Here is a 10259-nt window from a genome sequence, read left to right on the forward strand (position 1 = left end):
AAAAGCCCAGAGGAGTCACATCTAAGAAACAGAGAAGCCAGAAGTTGACTGAATCTTGCTAGAACTCCAACCCAGCTCAATCCCTGACCCTCCCCCTCTTTGTCTATTTTCACCTCTAGGGGTGAAACGCCATGTCTATTGTCTATAGTTTTTAATATAAAAGCTTGGCATGTGATAAAAAAAAGTTATGAGACGTGAAAAAAACAGGAAACTTTGACCAATAATCAAGAGGGAAAAAGTAGATAATAGGAGACCCATAGATAAGCCAGCTATTGGAGTCCAGATACGGACTTTAAAATAACTATTATAAAATAGAATGGTAGGTTACAAAATAGAAAAAAAAATGGACAAAATGGATTAGAAGATGCAGGATTTCAACAGGGAATTGGAATCCATAAGAAGGAATCAATGGAAAATCTCAGGTTGAAAAACATAATATCTGAAATCAAGAACTCAGTGGATGGGTTTAACAGCGGACTGGACACAGAAGAACAGAGGATTAATGAATTTGAGGACAGGTCGAGAAAAAAATACCCAGACTGAAGCACAGAGAGAAAAAAGGATGGAGAGACATAGAAGAGCTTAAAATGCATGTGGACGCAGTGAACAAATTGAACAGGCATGTTAACTGGAGTCCTAGAAAAAGAGGAGAGAGAGAATGAAGCAGAAGCAATAATTATAGAAACAATGGCCAAGAATTTTACAAAACTAATGAAAGACATGAAACCAAAAATGAAAAGAAAAATTCAAAATAGATCATAGGCATAAAGGTAAGCGCTAAAACTATAAAACTCTTGTTTAAAAAAAATAGGAGTAAACCTTAGGGACCTTAGTGACCTTGGGTAGCCAGTGGACTCTTAAATATAACGCCAAAAGCGTGTGACAGAGGAAAATAAAAAATAAATTGAACTTTTGTGTTACAAACAATACCATCAAGAAAGTGGAAAGACAACCAAAATAATGGGAGAAAATATTTGCAAACCACATATCTGATAAGGGACTTACATTTAGAGAATGTAAAGAATTCTTACAACTCAACATTTTTTAAAATGGGCAGTGGATTTCTCCACAACAGGTCAGTACAGATCACACAAAAGGTCAATAAGTACATGAAAGATACTCAACATCATTAGCCATTAGGAAAATGCAAATCAAAACTACAAAGAGATATGATGGCAAAAATTTAAAAGACAGACAAAAAAGGTTAGTGAAGATGTGGAGAAATTTGAACCCTCATATATTACTGGTGGGAATGCAAACTAATGCAGCGCCATGGGAAAACAGTTTGGCAGTTCCTTTAAAAACTAAATATACAGTTACTATATGGCCCAGCAATTCCGCTCCTAGGTATATACACAAGAAAAAGAAAAACATACATGATCATAGCAGTATTATTCATACTAACCAAAGAGTTGGAAACAACCCAAATGCCCATCAACTGATGAATGAATAAACAAAATGTGGTATAGCCATAAAATGGAATATTATCTGACAATTAAACAAAATGAAATACCAATACATGCTATAACATGGATGAACTTTGAAAATATTATGCCAATTGAAAGACACCAGACACAGACCATGTATTATAAGATTTCATTTATATGAAATGACCAGAATAGGCAAACTTTCAAAGACAAAATGTAGATTAGTGGTTACTTAGGACTAGAGGTGGGGGAGGTTGGAGACTGACTACTAATGGATATGGAATTTCTTTTAGGGGGTATGAAAATGTTCTAAAATTAGATTATGGTGGTGGTTGCATAACCCTGGGATTATACTAAAAAACATTAACTTGTATACTCAAATGGGTGAATTGTGTGGTTTGTCGATTGCATCTCAACAGGACTGTTTAAAAAAGGAAAAGAAAGATGCAATAAGATCAGTAAGCCCCAAGTAGGAGAAATGCAAAACAAAAAACAAACAAAACTGAAAACATGCCTCAGTGTATCTTACACTGTAGAAAAGCTTGTGGTATGTCATGAAGGCAGTGACTTCAAAGACCATTTGTAGCCTTAAATGTCTTAAAGAAGAAAGGCAAATTCATGAGCTAAATGTTCAACGTAAAAGGTTACATAAATTACTACAGAGTAAACACAGAGTGAAGGTCTCAATGGGGACACCTAATTGTTTTCAACATGGCATTTCTGCAAGTGAGCTGGAAACACATCAGATCTTATATGAAGAATTTTTAAGAATTTTCATCAGTTTGTAGATTCTGGTGTTGACAAGGTTCAAGGTGTGACCATGACAGTCTGTGGCCAAGAAGCATTGGAACAGGATGTTACTGGGAATGAGGCGAGCAGGGACAATCTAGGGTGCTGGATGGGTTAAACACCTAGAAACTGTCTGAAGGCATTTAGATCTTCTTATACATGAACTTGAACATCATAATGACCACTCCTTTCTGGGGGGGGGGGGTGAAAGATCAATGGTAATTTCATAAACCAGTAGGACTCAAAGAGGTAGTCTATCCCTCTCCTTTGGGTAAGATCCAATAACTATATCAAACAAAATTGAACATAATACCTGTCACAGCAGAAATCCAAATCTCTCTTAAAATCACCATTCTAAATGATTTTGAAAAGTCTATCTCTCACTAAATCTTAAAATTTTCTCTTTTGCCCCTTTTTTTGGCTGTTTCTCAAATATGTGCACTTGAAGTTCTAAGATATCATTGCTCTCTCCTGGAACATTATCTTCACTCAGTAATTTATTTATCCAAACATCATTCATGAACTTATATTGAGTTGACAAAGGTTAGAAAAATACTGTTTTGGGGAAGCACCTCCTTGGAAAATGATCCCTTTTTTATTGCCGTATTGAATTTTAATCTTTTGAAGGTCCTCATAAACAAATACAGATGTCCTTTATGTTATAAATAATAAATAAATTTCTTCATGTTGACTTTATGGTTTTTACTTCTTTGAATAATGTACTGTTTGCTCAAATAATCTCATAGTGCATAGGAATACAGATTCTAGAGAGAGATGGATTAAATTTGAATCCTAGCTCTACTACTTTCCAGCTGGGTGATTCCCGTGTTTCAATTTCCTCCTCTGTAAAATTAGGATGATAATGCTACCAAAATCATAAAACACTACCAAAACTGTTGTGGTAACTAGGCGAACTAATTAGAGCCTGGTATATAGTAACTGCTTTTTAAATGTTACCATTATGCTATGGGAAGTCTCCATCTACCTTGTATTAAGGGCTCCATAAAGAAATCTTATCTATTCTTAAAATATTTAGATTCTGTCTTTAAAATCACTTGTTAAACTTAGGCTGAGAATACCCACTTGACAAGAAAAGTATCCAATCAGGTGCCTGCCCAAGATGGTGGGAGATAAGACTGCCTTTACAAAGTAATGACTGGTTCACAAAGCCAGTTTACTCTTTTTTGTTCCAACTCCATAAAACATTATTCATGATTTTCCTGCTAAATTTGACTTAAAGATACACAATAGATACCTAATTAAAAGCATGTGACCCAAATGAACAAAAGGAAGGGGAAATAGTTACATTCAATGATTTAGTTACTAAAGACTCACTGCTGATTGCCTCAGCCAAAAATAGCTGTCTTTTCAGATGTTTTGTGCTTTACATAGACTTGAATGTGCCTCAGTAGAATCCATGTAAACATTTCTTTCTTCTAACATCTTCCACAGTCCCGAGATTATCATTTACTTCTCAAAAGTTTCCATCAATTCACCTGAATCACTTTTTAAGTGTGAAAATTTGTTTTTCTCTTTTTTCCTGAAACTAACCAAGAAGGATATTCTGTCCTACTGGCTCCTCACTTCAGCCCCAGCATACCAATCACCATACTTCCCTCATATATGAAAGCTCCAATTAGTCTGCAAAAGAAAATTTTTTTTAACATTTTTTATTGATTTATAATCATTTTACAATGTTGTGTCAAATTCCAGTGTTCAGCACAATTTTTCAGTTATTCATGGACATATACACACTCATTGTCACATTTTTTTTCTCTGTCAGTTATCATAACATTTTGTGTATATTTCCCTGTGCTATACAGTGTAGTCTATTCTACAATTTTGAAATCCCAGTCTATCCCTTCCCACCCTCCACCCCCCTGGTAACCACAAGTCTGTATTCTCTGTCTGTGAGTCTATTTCTGTCCTGTATTTACGCTTTGTTTTTGTTTGTTTGTTTGTTTTTGTTTTTGTTTTTTAGATTCCACATATGAGCGATCTCATATGGTATTTTTCTTTCTCTTTCTGGCTTACTTCACTTAGAATGACATTCTCCAGGAGCATCCATGTTGCTGCAAATGGCATTATGTTGCCGGTTTTTATGGCTGAGTAGTATTCCATTGTATAAATATACCACCTCTTCTTTATCCAGTCACCTGTTGATGGACATTTAAGCTGTTTCCATGTTTTGGCTATTGTAAATAGTGCTGCTATGAACATTGGGGTGCAGGTGTCATCCTGAAGTAGATTTCCTTCTGGATACAAGCCCAGGAGTGGGATTCCTGGGTCATATGGTAAGTCTATTCCTAGTCTTTTGAGGAATCTCCACACTGTTTTCCATAGTGGCTGCACCAAACTGCATTCCCACCAGCAGTGTAGGAGGGTTCCCCTTTCTCCACAGCCTCTTCAGCATTTGTCATTTGTGGATTTTTGAATGACGGCCATTCTGACTGGTGTGAGGTGATACCTCATTGTAGTTTTGATTTGCATTTCTCTGATAATTAGTGATATGGAGCATTTTTTCATGTGCTTTTTGATCATTTGTATGTCTTCCTTGGAGAATTGCTTGTTTAGGTCTTCTGCCCATTTTTGGATTGGGTTGTTTATTTTTTTCTTATTGAGTCGTATGAGCTGCTTATATATTCTGGAGATCAAGCCTTTGTTGGTTTCACTTGCAAAAATTTTCTCCCATTCCGTAGGTTTTCTTCTTGTTTTATTTCTGGTTTCCTTTGCTGTGCAGAAGCTTGTAAGTTTCATTAGGTCCCATTTGTTTATTCTTGCTTTTATTTCTTCTAGGAGAAAATTTTTTAAATGTATGTCAGATAATGTTTTGCCTATGTTTTCCTCTAGGAGGTTTATTGTATCTTGTCTTATGTTTAAGTCTTTAATCCATTTTGAGTTGATTTTTGTATATGGTGTAAGGGAGTATTCTAGCTTCATTGTTTTACATGCTGCTGTCCAGTTTTCCCAACACCATTTGCTGAAGAGACTGTCTTTATTCCAATGTATATTCTTGCCTCCTTTGTCGAAGATGAGTTGACCAAAAGTTTGTGGGTTCATTTCTGGGCTCTCTATTCTGTTCCATTGGTCTATATGTCTGTTTTGGTACCAATACCATGCTGTCTTGATGACTGTAGCTCTATAGTATTGTCTGAAGTCTGGCTGAGTTATTCCTCCAGCCTCTTTCTTTCTCTTCAGTAATGCTTTGGCAATTCTAGGTCTTTGATGGTTCCATATGAATTTTATTATGATTTTTTCTAGTTCTGTGAAATATGTCCTGGTAATTGGATAGGGATTGCATTAAATCTGTAGATTGCCTTGGGCAGTGTGACCATTTTAACAATATTGATTCTTCCAATCCAAGAGCATGGAATATCTTTCCATTTTTTAAAGTCTTCTTTAATTTCCTTCATCAATGGTTTATAGTTTTCTGTGTATAATTCTTTCACCTCCTTGGTTAGATTTATTCCCAGATATTTTATTACTTTGGGTGCTATTTTAAAGGGGATTGTTTCTTTACTTTCTTCTTCTGTTGATTTATCATTAGTGTAAAGAAATGCAACTGATTTTTGAACGTTAATTTTGTAACCTGCTACCTTGCTGAATTCTTCAATCAGCTCTAGTAGCTTTTGTGTGGACCTTTTAGGGTTTTCTATATATAGTAGCATGTCATCAGCATATAATGACACTTTTACCTCTTCTTTTCTAATTTGGATCCCTTTTATTTCTTTCTCTTGCCTGACTGCTGTGGCTAGGACTTCCAGGACTATGTTGAATAGGAGTGGTGATAGTGGGCATCCTCGTCTTGTCCCAGATTTTAGTGGGAAGCTTTTGAGTTTTTCACCGTTGAGTACTATGCTGGCTGTAGGTTTGTCATATATAGCTTTTATTATGTTGAGATATGTTCCCTCTATACCCACTTTGGCGAGAGTTTTTATCATAAATGGGTGTTGAATTTTATCAAATGCTTTTTCTGCATCGATTGAGATGATCATGTGGTTTTTGTCTTTTCTCTTGTTGATGTGATGTATTACACTGATTGATTTGCATATGTTGAACCAGCCTTGTGTCCCTGGGATGAACCCCACTTGGTCATGATGTATAATCGTTTTTATGTGTTGTTGGATTCTATTTGCTAAAATTTTGGTGAGGATTTTGGCGTCTATGTTCATCAGTGATATTGGCCTATAATTCTCTTTTTTTGTAGTGTCTTTGCCTGGTTTTGGTATCAGGGTGATGGTGGCTTCATAGAATGAGTTTGGGAGTATTCCCTCCTTTTCAATCGTCTGGAAGAGTTTGAGAAGGACTGGTATGAGTTCTTCTTTGTATGTTTGGTAGAATTCCCCGGTGAAGCCGTCCGGTCCTGGACTTTTATTTGTAGGGAGGTTTTTAATTGCTATTTCTATTTCCTTTCTGGTGATCGGATTGTTCAAGTGTTCAGATTCTTCTTGATTCAGTTTTGGTGGACAGTATGTTTCCAGAAACTTGTCCATCTCCTCTAGGTTATCCAGTTTGGTTCCATATAGTTTTTCACAATATTCTCGTATGATATTCTGTATTTCTATTTTGTTTGTTGTAATTTCTCCATTTTCCTTTCTTATTTTGCTAATTTGTGCTCTCTCTTTTTTCTTCTTTGTGACTTTGGCCAGAGGTTTGTCGATTTTATTTACTTTTTCAAAAAACCAGCTTTTGGTTTGGTTGATTTTTTCTATGGTCTTGTTAATCTCTATTGTATTTAATTCCTCTCTGATCTTTATTATTTCCTTCCTTCTGCTGCTTTTTGGGGCTTTTTGTTCTTCTTTTTCTAATTCATTCAGGTGGTGGGTTAAATTGTTTATTTGAGATTGTTCTTCTTTTTTGAGGAAGGCCTGTATCGCTATAAACTTCCCTCTCATCTTTACTGCAAAAGAAAATTTTAACAGACCTCTTCATCATCTATTCTTCCAGGCTGCACAGCGTGGCTTTGGCTTTGGCATTTCAGTTTGGCATTTGTTTGTGATGCCAAATTGAAACACAAAGGAAAATAGTACAAAGTTGCTGTTCACCTCAGTCAATAGGCCACACAGATAAGGCATTCGTTTATGCGTAAAAATTCAGTGACTCATAAATGCTTACTATCAAATTTGTGTGTGTGTGTGTGTGTGTGTGTGTGTTTAGACTAGAGATTTTATTTTAGAAGGATAAAGGATGGAGGCACAATAATATTTGGCATTTTTAATTTAGGTTTGTTTTATTTAAGTTTAATGTTAAACCATGCTGTGTTTCAGTAAGAACAATACAGATTCTGTATCTGTGGCTCCAGTCAGATACCAAGTAGTACAAATTAGCTTCAAGTTACACATACTGAACAAAAGAGGTTGAGTGAGCAAAGGAGGGGAGGATGGGCCTGGGGGGAGAGGGAAGAGGAAGAAACAAAGAATTGAACACGCATGCAGGCTTTTCCATTCCACCTTCAATGCTAACCTGCTTCAGAGGGACAGTAAAAGTAGGCAAGAATGAGCAGCCATGGATTGTTGAACTGTTACCAGCACCACACTTTTCAGCAACATTTCAGCAGAGTTTGAAACACTTTTTACAGCAAAGTCATTATAACAAACTCCTCAAACAACCTTTTTTAACCACCTCAAGCTAACACCCGATTAATTTTAAACATTGGTATAGAATTCAATTTAAACAATTAGAAATGGGAAAATGATACCACATATGCCTCTATAGTGTGATTAATGTTTCTCTTAGATGCTTGTATCACCTAGAAGTCTAATGGTTTCAAATGTAATCCATTTCTAATGGTGATCTTGCCACATTTGGCAGGAGACAATACAGAAATGCTGAAAAAGCCTCTATGCAGTCCTGTTAGTGTCTTAAAGAACCTAAAAGCTGGGACCAGTAAAATCCACAGAAATTCATTCTTGCCTTTAAGAACTTTTGAAAACTTACAAACAAACAAACAAACAAACAAACAAAAAACCAACAGGGCAGGAACCTAAATTCTGAGACCAAATGTAAAAGTCAGATTTGGTGGTTCTCAGTGACAATGCGGGAATTTCCAAGAGGGGTGGGATGGGAAGGTGTAGGGCGGTCAGAGATGGTTTCTCTTGTTAGCTTTTATGTCTCCCTGATTTTCATCTTCCACATCCTGCAGCGCTTCTTTATTCTGCTCTTCACCATCACCCTGCATGTCTGAAGTCCATAGTGTCAGGTTATCACGTAACAACTGCATGATAAGTGTAGAGTCCTTACAGCTTTCTTCACTCAGCATGTCCAGTTCTGCAACTGCATCATCAAAAGCTGCTTTTGCCAAACTGCAGGCACAGTCAGGGGAATTAAGAATTTCGTAGTAGAATACAGAAAAATTGAGAGCAAGACCTAAGCGAATGGGATGTGTTGGTGGAAGTTCTGTCATAGCAATATCACTAGCAGCTTTATAAGCCACTAGGCTGTTCTCTGCAGCCTCCTTCCTGTCGTTTCCCATGGCAAATTCAGCCAGATACCTGTGGTAGTCCCCTTTCATTTTATAATAGAAAACCTTGGACTCACCAGTGTTAGCTGCTGGAATGAGGTGTTTGTCCAGTACATCCAGACTGTCACAACAGATTAACTTTAGCTCAGCCTCAACCATTTGCCGATATTCCCGAATTAGTTTTAGTTTGTCTTCTCCTCCCTTGTTTTCTTCTTTCTGTTCAATGCTGCTGATTCTCCAGAAAGCTCTTCTAGCTCCAATCACATTTTTATATGCAACAGATAGAAGGTTTCTTTCTTCAACTGTCAACTCCACATCCGTCCCTGCTACTTTCTTCATTGATTCCACCTGTTTGTCATATCACTCAGCCTGCTCGGCCAGCTTTGCCTGGTACACCAGATCCTCCTGATCATCCATAGCGGCAGCGGCTCTGGCAGGGTCTGCACGACGGATGGAAGCGGATGGCATCTCCGTCTCTTTACTATCAAATTTATTGAAAGGAGGTGGTGTTTTAAAATAATACTGAATTAGCAATCAACATGGAAACAGATAGAGACAGATTAAGGAAAATTTAGTTCCAAATGGTAAGATAGGAGAAATTTAAATTCTTTCACTATACCTATGGCCTTACCTTCATGTCTCCCTGCCTCAATATATAATCTTCTCTTATTTTTGCTCACCATAGAAGAATTTTTAGTGCCAAGACTCCATAATAAAAGTCTTAACTTAAAAAAAATTAAATAATAATAATTTCACCACCAGGGGGCAAAGAACAGTTTTACAGGAAAAGGTTATTTTTAACATTCTAAAAGAATTACCTATGTGAACATAGTTTTTGTTGTTAGAATTTTGATAGCTTCAAATTAAGACATACAAATCCTAACCTAAACCTTTAAATTTAAGAATTGTGTTTATAAGAGAGAAAATTGTACAAGTTACCATTAACCAGGTGCCCCTTTATTTACTATCATTTTTAGATGCTTAAAAGAAAATTTCCACCTCCCTTTTCCCTTTCCTATGCACAAGAGTTGGAAAAATAGAATTTGAACTTTTGAAATACTAATTTAGCCTTTGTCTATGCTGGTCGTTATTTATTTATTTATTGGCTTAAAACATCACATATTTATTCTCTTACAGTTCTGCATGTCAGAAGTCAAATTAATTTAATTTGGCTAAAGTCAAAGTGTCACGTAAAGGACTGGTTTCTGCAGAAGGCTCTGAGGGGAGAATCTATTTCCTTGCTTTTTGTCAGCTTCCAGTGGCTGCCTGTATTCCTTGGCTTGTGGCCCCTTCCTCTGTTTTCAAAGAATACCACTCCATCTCTTCTGACTCTGACTCTTTCTGTGCCTCTTAAAAGAAACATTGTGATGACATTGGGCCACCTAGGGGTGGGATAATCTTCCTATCTCATGATCCTTCATTTAATTACACCTGCAAAGTCTCTTTTGCCATGTAAAGGAACATATCCATAAATTCTGGGAATAAAGCTGGGAACATGTTTGGAGACCATTATTCACTCTACCACAGTAGGTATAATTAGAGGGAGCTGATACAAAGTACTTGGGAAACAGAGAAGGACTGGC

At 36.6% G+C, this 10259-nt stretch overlaps 1 pseudogene; it reads right to left on the minus strand.

Moving 5' to 3' along the window:
- Window positions 1-7364: 7364 nt before the first annotated feature.
- On the minus strand, window positions 7365-9159 carry LOC105084932 (14-3-3 protein epsilon-like; annotated as a pseudogene).
- Between the last annotated feature and the right edge of the window lie 1100 nt (window positions 9160-10259).

The sequence above is a fragment of the Camelus dromedarius genome, chromosome 26 (genome assembly GCF_036321535.1).
Source record: "Camelus dromedarius isolate mCamDro1 chromosome 26, mCamDro1.pat, whole genome shotgun sequence".
NCBI classification, from domain to species: domain Eukaryota; kingdom Metazoa; phylum Chordata; class Mammalia; order Artiodactyla; family Camelidae; genus Camelus; species Camelus dromedarius.